Genomic DNA, 7,482 nt, shown 5'->3' with positions numbered 1-7,482 from the left:
GACCAAACTGTGCAGCTCTGCAACTGCATCCTGGCCCATCCTCACCCTTCTGCCCCCAACCCTCACCTCCTTGTACCCCCAATATGTTTTTCCCAATAAAAAAAATTAAAAAACCAAAAAAAACAAACAAAAAGTGCAGTCTTGGGTAAAGAGCACAACACAACTAAACCAAGAGAGTTTTTAGAAAATCTAAAGAACTGTTTTGGAATATCTCTAAATGAAGATAGCACCAGACAAGAAATCGAAATGCTTTTGTTCTGAAATATGAGGAGTGAATCTGGCTACAAATTATAATTTTGTAAGTATAATTTAGGCCTGACTCTACCCTTTCAACCTGCCTTCTAAACATAATGATAACAACAGTGTAGGTTTAAATTAATTCATGATCTTATAAAACACAATGTAAATTAAAGAATGTATGAAATACAGAGTATATGAATGGAAAAACAATTTTTTAAAATTTTTCTTTTATACAGGTTTACATTCAAAGTTTATCCACATTGTTTTTCACACCAGATCTTTCCCATTTCTTTTACCCACCCCTTCTGCCCACCCATCAAATCTATGATTGACCATATGATTAACCCCACCCCTACTTCCCCACCCCCACCCATCCTCACCCCTCTGCTCCCATCCTTCTCCCTCTGGATCCTCAGACACATTCTACAATAGTTGTCTTAACCAGTATTTGTCCTTATAGGACTAAGTTAGTTCACTTAGCATAATGCGCTCCAGTCCCTCCCAAGTTAGGTAGTCGTTTACAAAATCGTAGCTCCTGGGTGCTGCATAGTATTCTGTTATGTGAATATACCGTAATCTCACAATCAATTTGATTGCTGTTGGACATTTAGGCTGTTGCCATGTTCTTGAAATGGTGAATAACGCTGCTATGAACATTCGTGTACATGTCTCCATTTGTGCCTCAGTTTCTCTGTATTCTAAGCAGTGGAAGAGATGGTCATATGCAATTTCTATGTTGAGCTTTCTGAGGAAATACTAAACTGCATTCCAGAATGGTTGTACCATTTTACAATCCCACCAACAATGTATAAAATGTCCTATCTCGTCACATCCTCTCCAACATTACTTACTGTCCTCTGGCCAGCAACAGAACCACTGCCTGTCAGGCTGAGAGGCTGCAGTTTTAGATGGCAATCTCACCCAGAGCACTAGACCGCTGGACTAGCCACCTTAAGACCTCGCTGCCCCACTGCCTGGAGACTACCCACCTGCTTCCCCTGCTGTCCAGCACCAGGAGCACCAATATAACAAGTACTTTTGGGGAAACACTGGTACCTGGCTACATTATGTAGGAATTCTTAAGCTTAAGTGGAAAAGTCTGGGTGGAGGCAGGGTTTCAGGAGAGCAACTGTCATCTAGCTCCTGGTTGACTGTTTTTTCCCAAAAGGGAACCACCAAAACAATGCCATACCCTGGGTAGTTATATAGTTACGATAACATAGTATCTACTAAGAAAAGACTCACATTATGTCAAGAAAGTAGCAGTCTGCCTCAATCATCATGAAAAAAACCAAATAACACTTAAAAAGTTAGACCCAATAAATACTTCAGATAGAGAGAACCAGAAGAAATAGGTTGATGTGGCCCTATTTAAACAGCTACAGAAGATGCAAATCATGCAAGAAACAATAAAAGTTATTCTAGTTGTTTTTGTTGATTGTCTTCAAGTTGAGCATGACTCATAGTGACCCTATGAACAAAAAGTCTTAAGCCTCTCTACAATTATTGACATCTATCAAATTTCATAGAGTTTCCAGAGGCAAGTTGTTGAAGAAGTGGATGCCACTCCTGCTTCCAAACCTGTCATAGTATGTTATTGGTTGAGTTGCCTGCGATACATAGCGACTCTGTGTACAGCAAATCTGAACCCTTCCCTGTCCTGAGCCAGTCTCACTAATTCTGACACATCAACCTCCAACGCCCCAGTTACTGTATCCATCCATCTCATCTGGGATCTCCCTCTCCTGTGCTGTTTGTCCACTTTTCTGAGCATGATGTCCTTCTCCAAGGATCGATATCTTCTGGCCATGTGCCCAAAATAAGTAAGTAAGTAAGTAAGGTGAATCTTCAAAATCCTACCTCCAAGGAGAGACTAGGTTTCACCCTCTCCAATATAGACCTATTTGTTTTCTTCTTAGTCCATGGTATGTTCAAGACTCTTCTCTAGCACCGCAACTCAAACTCATTTATTCTTGTTCTGTCATCTTTAGTCATTGTCCAGCTTTCTGAAGCATAACAAGTAATTGAGAAAACCATGACCTGGATTAGGTACACCTTTGTATCTAGACTGATATCATTACTCATGAACACTCTTGAGGGGTCCATGACAGCATATTTCCCCAATGTAATTCGTCTTTTGATTTCCTGACTGCTATTATTAAGAGTGTTAATTGTGGATCCAAGCAAGCTATAATTGCTAACAAGCTATTATGGTGCTGCCAGTTGGCCCAGTGGTGAGACTCTTTGTCTTCTTGTTATTGAGCTTCAATGCATATTGAAGACTACAGTCCTTGACTTTTGTAGCCAATGCTTCAGGTCTTCTTCAGTTTCAGCAAACAAAGTTGTATCATCTGCATATCACAGGTTGTTAATGAGTCTCTCTCCAATCTTTATGCCACACTCCTCCTCATAAAGCCCTGCTTCCCGAATGATCTGTCCTGCAAACAGATTGAAAAGGTACGTGGACAGGATGCATCCCTGACATACTCCTTTCTGGATTTTGAACCATACAGTGTTTTCTTGCTCTCTTCTGAGGACTGCTTCTTGGTCCAAATATAGGTTTCCTATAAGTATGATCATGTGTTCCGAGATTCTCATTTTCCTCAAGGTAAGCCACAATTTATTGTGACCCGCACAGTCAAATGCCTTTGCATAGTCAATGAAACACCGGTAGACATTCTTCTGGTACTTTCTGCTTTCTACAAAGACCCATCTGACATTGGCTATAATGTCCCTACTGCCATGAACTCATACTCCAGAGACAATCATCCAGAAAAAAAAAAAAACATTGATGAGAAGCAACTTGAACAGCTATGAAAGAAAATGAAAAGAAAAAAAGGGGGGAGGGGGCGAAGAAAGAATTGATAGTATAGACAAAGAGATACAAGAACTTAAAAAATCATCACAAGACAGAGAGGGTACAGCCAACACAGTAGTGGAAGTAACAGAAAAACATGAAAATGCAATCCAGGATATTAAAACAGAAATGTTCTACACACCTGGGCAGGAAAAAAAAAACACAAACAAACAAACAACCAGAAGTGAAGAGATGGAATAGAGTCAGTGAACTGGAAGACAAAAGCCTCACTGGAAACATACTAGAAGTAAAATCAGAGATGGCAAGCAAAGAAAATGAAGAAAATATTAGAATCCTGTGGGATGACATCAAAAGGAATAATACGTATATGATTAGAATTCTAGACCATAGGAGTCACAAGGAAGTCATGGAGAAAATTGTAGAACGACTAGAAGAAAACTTCCCAGTTATTTTGAAGAATGAGAAAATCCACATACATGAAGCACAGTGAACACCAAAGAGATTAAACCCCAAAAAGAAAAACATCAAGATATATTATAGTCAAATTCTTCAAATTAAAAGATGAGGATAGAACACTAAAAGCTGCATGAGATAAACAGTCATGTACAAAGAGGAAACAAATTAAATTCTGATTTCTTATCAGAAACCACATGGGCTAGAAGACAATGGGATGTTATGTACAGAAATTTGAAAGAAAACAATTGCAAGCCAAGGATTTTATATCCAGCAAAGATTTCCATTAAATTTGAAGGAGAAATGAGATCCTTTACAGAAAAGAAAAAACTTAAGGAATTTGTGAAAATAAGACAAAAACTATAATATATATATATTTATATTGATATTTATTTAAACACTTCTCTCCCTCATATGTTTCAATGCCGTATACATTATTTATCCCCTCTTTTCTTAGGTTCCCCCTACCCCCAAAGTCAGTTTCATTTTATAACAGTAGTACTATGAAGTGTTTGCCCTTTTGTGACAGATATTTCACTCAGCATAAAGTTCTCCAGGGTCACCCTGAATTTTATAGTCTTTTATTTTACTTCTAGGCCCCTGAACCACTTTGAGTTGGTTTTTGTATAAGGTGTAGGTCTTTGTAAGGTGTGAGGTGTGGGTCTTGCTTAAGTTTTCTGCAGATGGTTTTCCAATTATGCCAATATAATTTTTTTCTGGTCTCCTTTTCTATTTTTTTTTATTTTCTACTAGTTTATTTACAAAATCTAAATACAATTTTTTTCAAGAACAAATTTTTTCAATTTCCCTCATCCCCCAACCCAACAAATTGTGCAATGCCATCATTAATTCCCCCACCCCTTGCACATCCTCATCCCTCTGTTTCCATCCTCTCCCACCTCTCTTGGATCCTTATATTAATTCTATAATAGTGGTTGGGTGTTTTTTCACTTTAATTTTATTTTATTTTTTTACAGCATATTCTTTCCATTTAATTTTTTTCTAGTTCATTCATTGCTGCATATTTCCCTCCCTGCCCACCCCTCCCCCAATTCACTTTTCTCTTTGGTTTTTTGTTTGTTTGTTTGTTTGTTTGTTTGTTCCATTTAAACCTACTTTCCAGAGTGCTTCTGCCCTCTCATTTAATTGAATAACCTCAATGACCACAAGGAAAGAAATAAGCTGTATATCCTGAGAATGTTTTGCAAACACTGGATAAAACCATTTGCAGCAGGATACCATTCTGATGCCCACTTGCGTGGACCCAATACCCTTGAAACGGCCCTGGCTGTAAAAAGCACACATGTTTCCTCACCATAAACAAATGCTAATCGAAGATCCATGCTATCTTCACTGAGTTGTGTATTGCCAATTGTGAAGAGGTGGGGTTTCCTGGAACTGGTCTATCTAGGTGTGGTTATCGAAATGAGATGTGAGTGCATGTAGTTCTTCAGGATACATTCCATTGTGAAGACTTCTAGTCAGCGGACACCATTTATTATGGTATGATGTGTACGCTTGGGCTCTGAGAGCACTAATCTGAGTCCTTTTCCCCGTGGGAGGCTCTCTATTGCCTCTAGATGAAGGGCATATAGAAATTGGGGATGGTGTGCTGTCCATGCTTCAGGAATCGGTTTAGGCCCAGGATAGGCCGGGGTTCAGGCCTGCTGTTAATAGGGTTACTGTGACTTGTACTCGACCCGATGATACCTAACAACAACATCACACTGGATAGCAACTTCCCAGGAACTAAGAGCTCATTGCAATAGGAGGTGAGCGTGTTTTCCTGGAAGAAGACATCTGCCTTGTGGTTTTCTGACCAGACTGCCTCCCTGAGACCTGGCTCCAGGCGCTCTGTCTCAGGTGCAGTAGGTCCTGGTGCCAGCCTACTGTGAGGCAGGTGGGAGATTAGGATGAGACGTGTGGCCCAGCTGATGGTAGACAATCTTTGACCCCCTCTGGTACCCACTGCAAGAGCAACAGCATTCTGGGATGGGATGAACAGCTCAGCGTAGGCTGTGGGCTGAGACAACTGTGGGGAAACCAGGACATGAGAGACCTCCTCGACTTTCCTGGTGTAGTCATGAGACATGATCCAAGACAGATAGGTCTCGTCACACACGTGACTTCATGGTAACAGCTTCTCTCGGTCATTTGGCATGTCATCAAAGCCAAGGCCCAGTGGCGAGACTGGCAGCCTCTCAATGTGTTCACTTTTCTCTTTGAAAAGAAAAAAAAATGCTTTCATTATTATACATTTCTACCTCCCAACCCCCATCCCAACGCCCTCAAGTCCACAGTCCACTTTACTATGTATTTCTTTTTCTGGAATCTTGTCATGAAAATAATACCTAATTATATATTCCTTTTAAATATTTCTCTCCATTATCTGTTTCAATGTAGTATACATTACTTATTCTTCTTTTCTCAGATTCCCTCCAATCCGGTGTCAGTCCTGTTTTACAACAGTGGCATTATGCAGTATTTATTCTTTTGTGATTGAGATAATAATCGTTTTATACAGTATTTATATGTGGGACTGAGTTAGTTCACTCAGCATAATGCTCTCCAGTCCCTTTCCAGTTAGGTAAACATTTACAAAATCATTGCTTCTGTGTGCTGCATAGTATTCCATTGTGTAAATGTGCCATAACTTCTCAGTTCATTCATTTGTGTTTGGACATCTGGGCTGTTTCCATGTTCTTGCTATAGTGAATAATGATACTATGAACATTGGTGTACAAATCTCAGTTTGTACCTCAGTTTTCATTTTTTCAGGGTATATACCAAGTAGTGGAATAGCTAGGTCATATGAAAATTTTTTTAAAATTTTTCTTTCATATGAAATTTCTATGTTCAGCTTTTTTGAGGAAGTGCCAAACTGCCTTCTAGAACGGTTGCACCATTTTACAATCCCATCAACAATGTATAAAGAGTTCCTTTCCCACCACATGATCTCCAACATTTATTACTTGCTGCCCTGTTAAATTTTGCCATTGTTACTGGAGCAAGATGGTACCTCTTTGTGGTTTTGATTTGCATCTCTCTTATTGCCAGTGATTTTGAGCATTTCTTCATGTGTTTGTCTGCCATTTGACTATCTTCCTCTGTGAAAATTTTTTCCGTATCTTTTACTCATTTTGTAATCGGGTTATCAGTCTTTTTCTTGTGGAGGCCCAGTAGTATTCTGTAAATTTTTGTTCTAAGACTCTTGTCTGAGATGGCATTACCAAATGTTTGTCCCCAGTCAGTAGGTTTTCTTTTCATCCTGTTGGAAAAAGTTTTTGATGCACACATGAATTTAATCTTTAGAAGGTCCTACACATCAATTTTATCCTCTTTAGATTGTGCATTTCTGGTTGTATTTGGCAGTCTCTTGGACTAGTTAGTACCTTGGACTAACATTTCTGAGCTTGATCCCCGTTTGTCTCTTATGAATGTTATGAATGTTATGGTTTTTGGTCTCTGATGAACCTTGAGTTGATTTTAGTGTAAGGTATGAGATGTGGATGCTGTCTCAGCTTTCTGAAGGTAGAAGTCCAGTTTAACCAGCACCATTTGTTGAAGAGGTTATCACTTCCCCATTTGAGAGCTTTGATTTCCTTATCGAACAGCAGTTGACCATAGATAGCTGGGTCTATTTCTGGGTTCTCAATTCTGTTCCATTGATCTATGTGCCTATCATTGTACCAGTACCATGCTGTTTTGGTTCCTACTGCTGTATAATAGGGTTTGAGGTCAGGGAGTACTATGCCTCCTTTCTCATTTTTGTTTCTCAGAAGTGTTTGCTTATTCGGGAACTCTTGTTGTTATTGTTGTTGTTGTTGTTGTTGTTATGTGTCGTCGAGTCATTTGCGACTCAGAGCAACCCTATGTAAAACAGCCCTAAACTCTGCTCTGTCCTATGCCAACCAGGTACACCCATCCCAATTGCCCCAGTCACTGAATCCACCTCATAGAGGGCCTTCCTC

This window comes from Elephantulus edwardii, unplaced genomic scaffold, assembly GCF_000299155.1.
Source record: "Elephantulus edwardii isolate Elephantulus edwardi_28Jun2011 unplaced genomic scaffold, EleEdw1.0 scaffold00141, whole genome shotgun sequence".
Lineage (NCBI taxonomy): Eukaryota > Metazoa > Chordata > Mammalia > Macroscelidea > Macroscelididae > Elephantulus > Elephantulus edwardii.
This window is presented reverse-complemented; position numbering follows the sequence as displayed.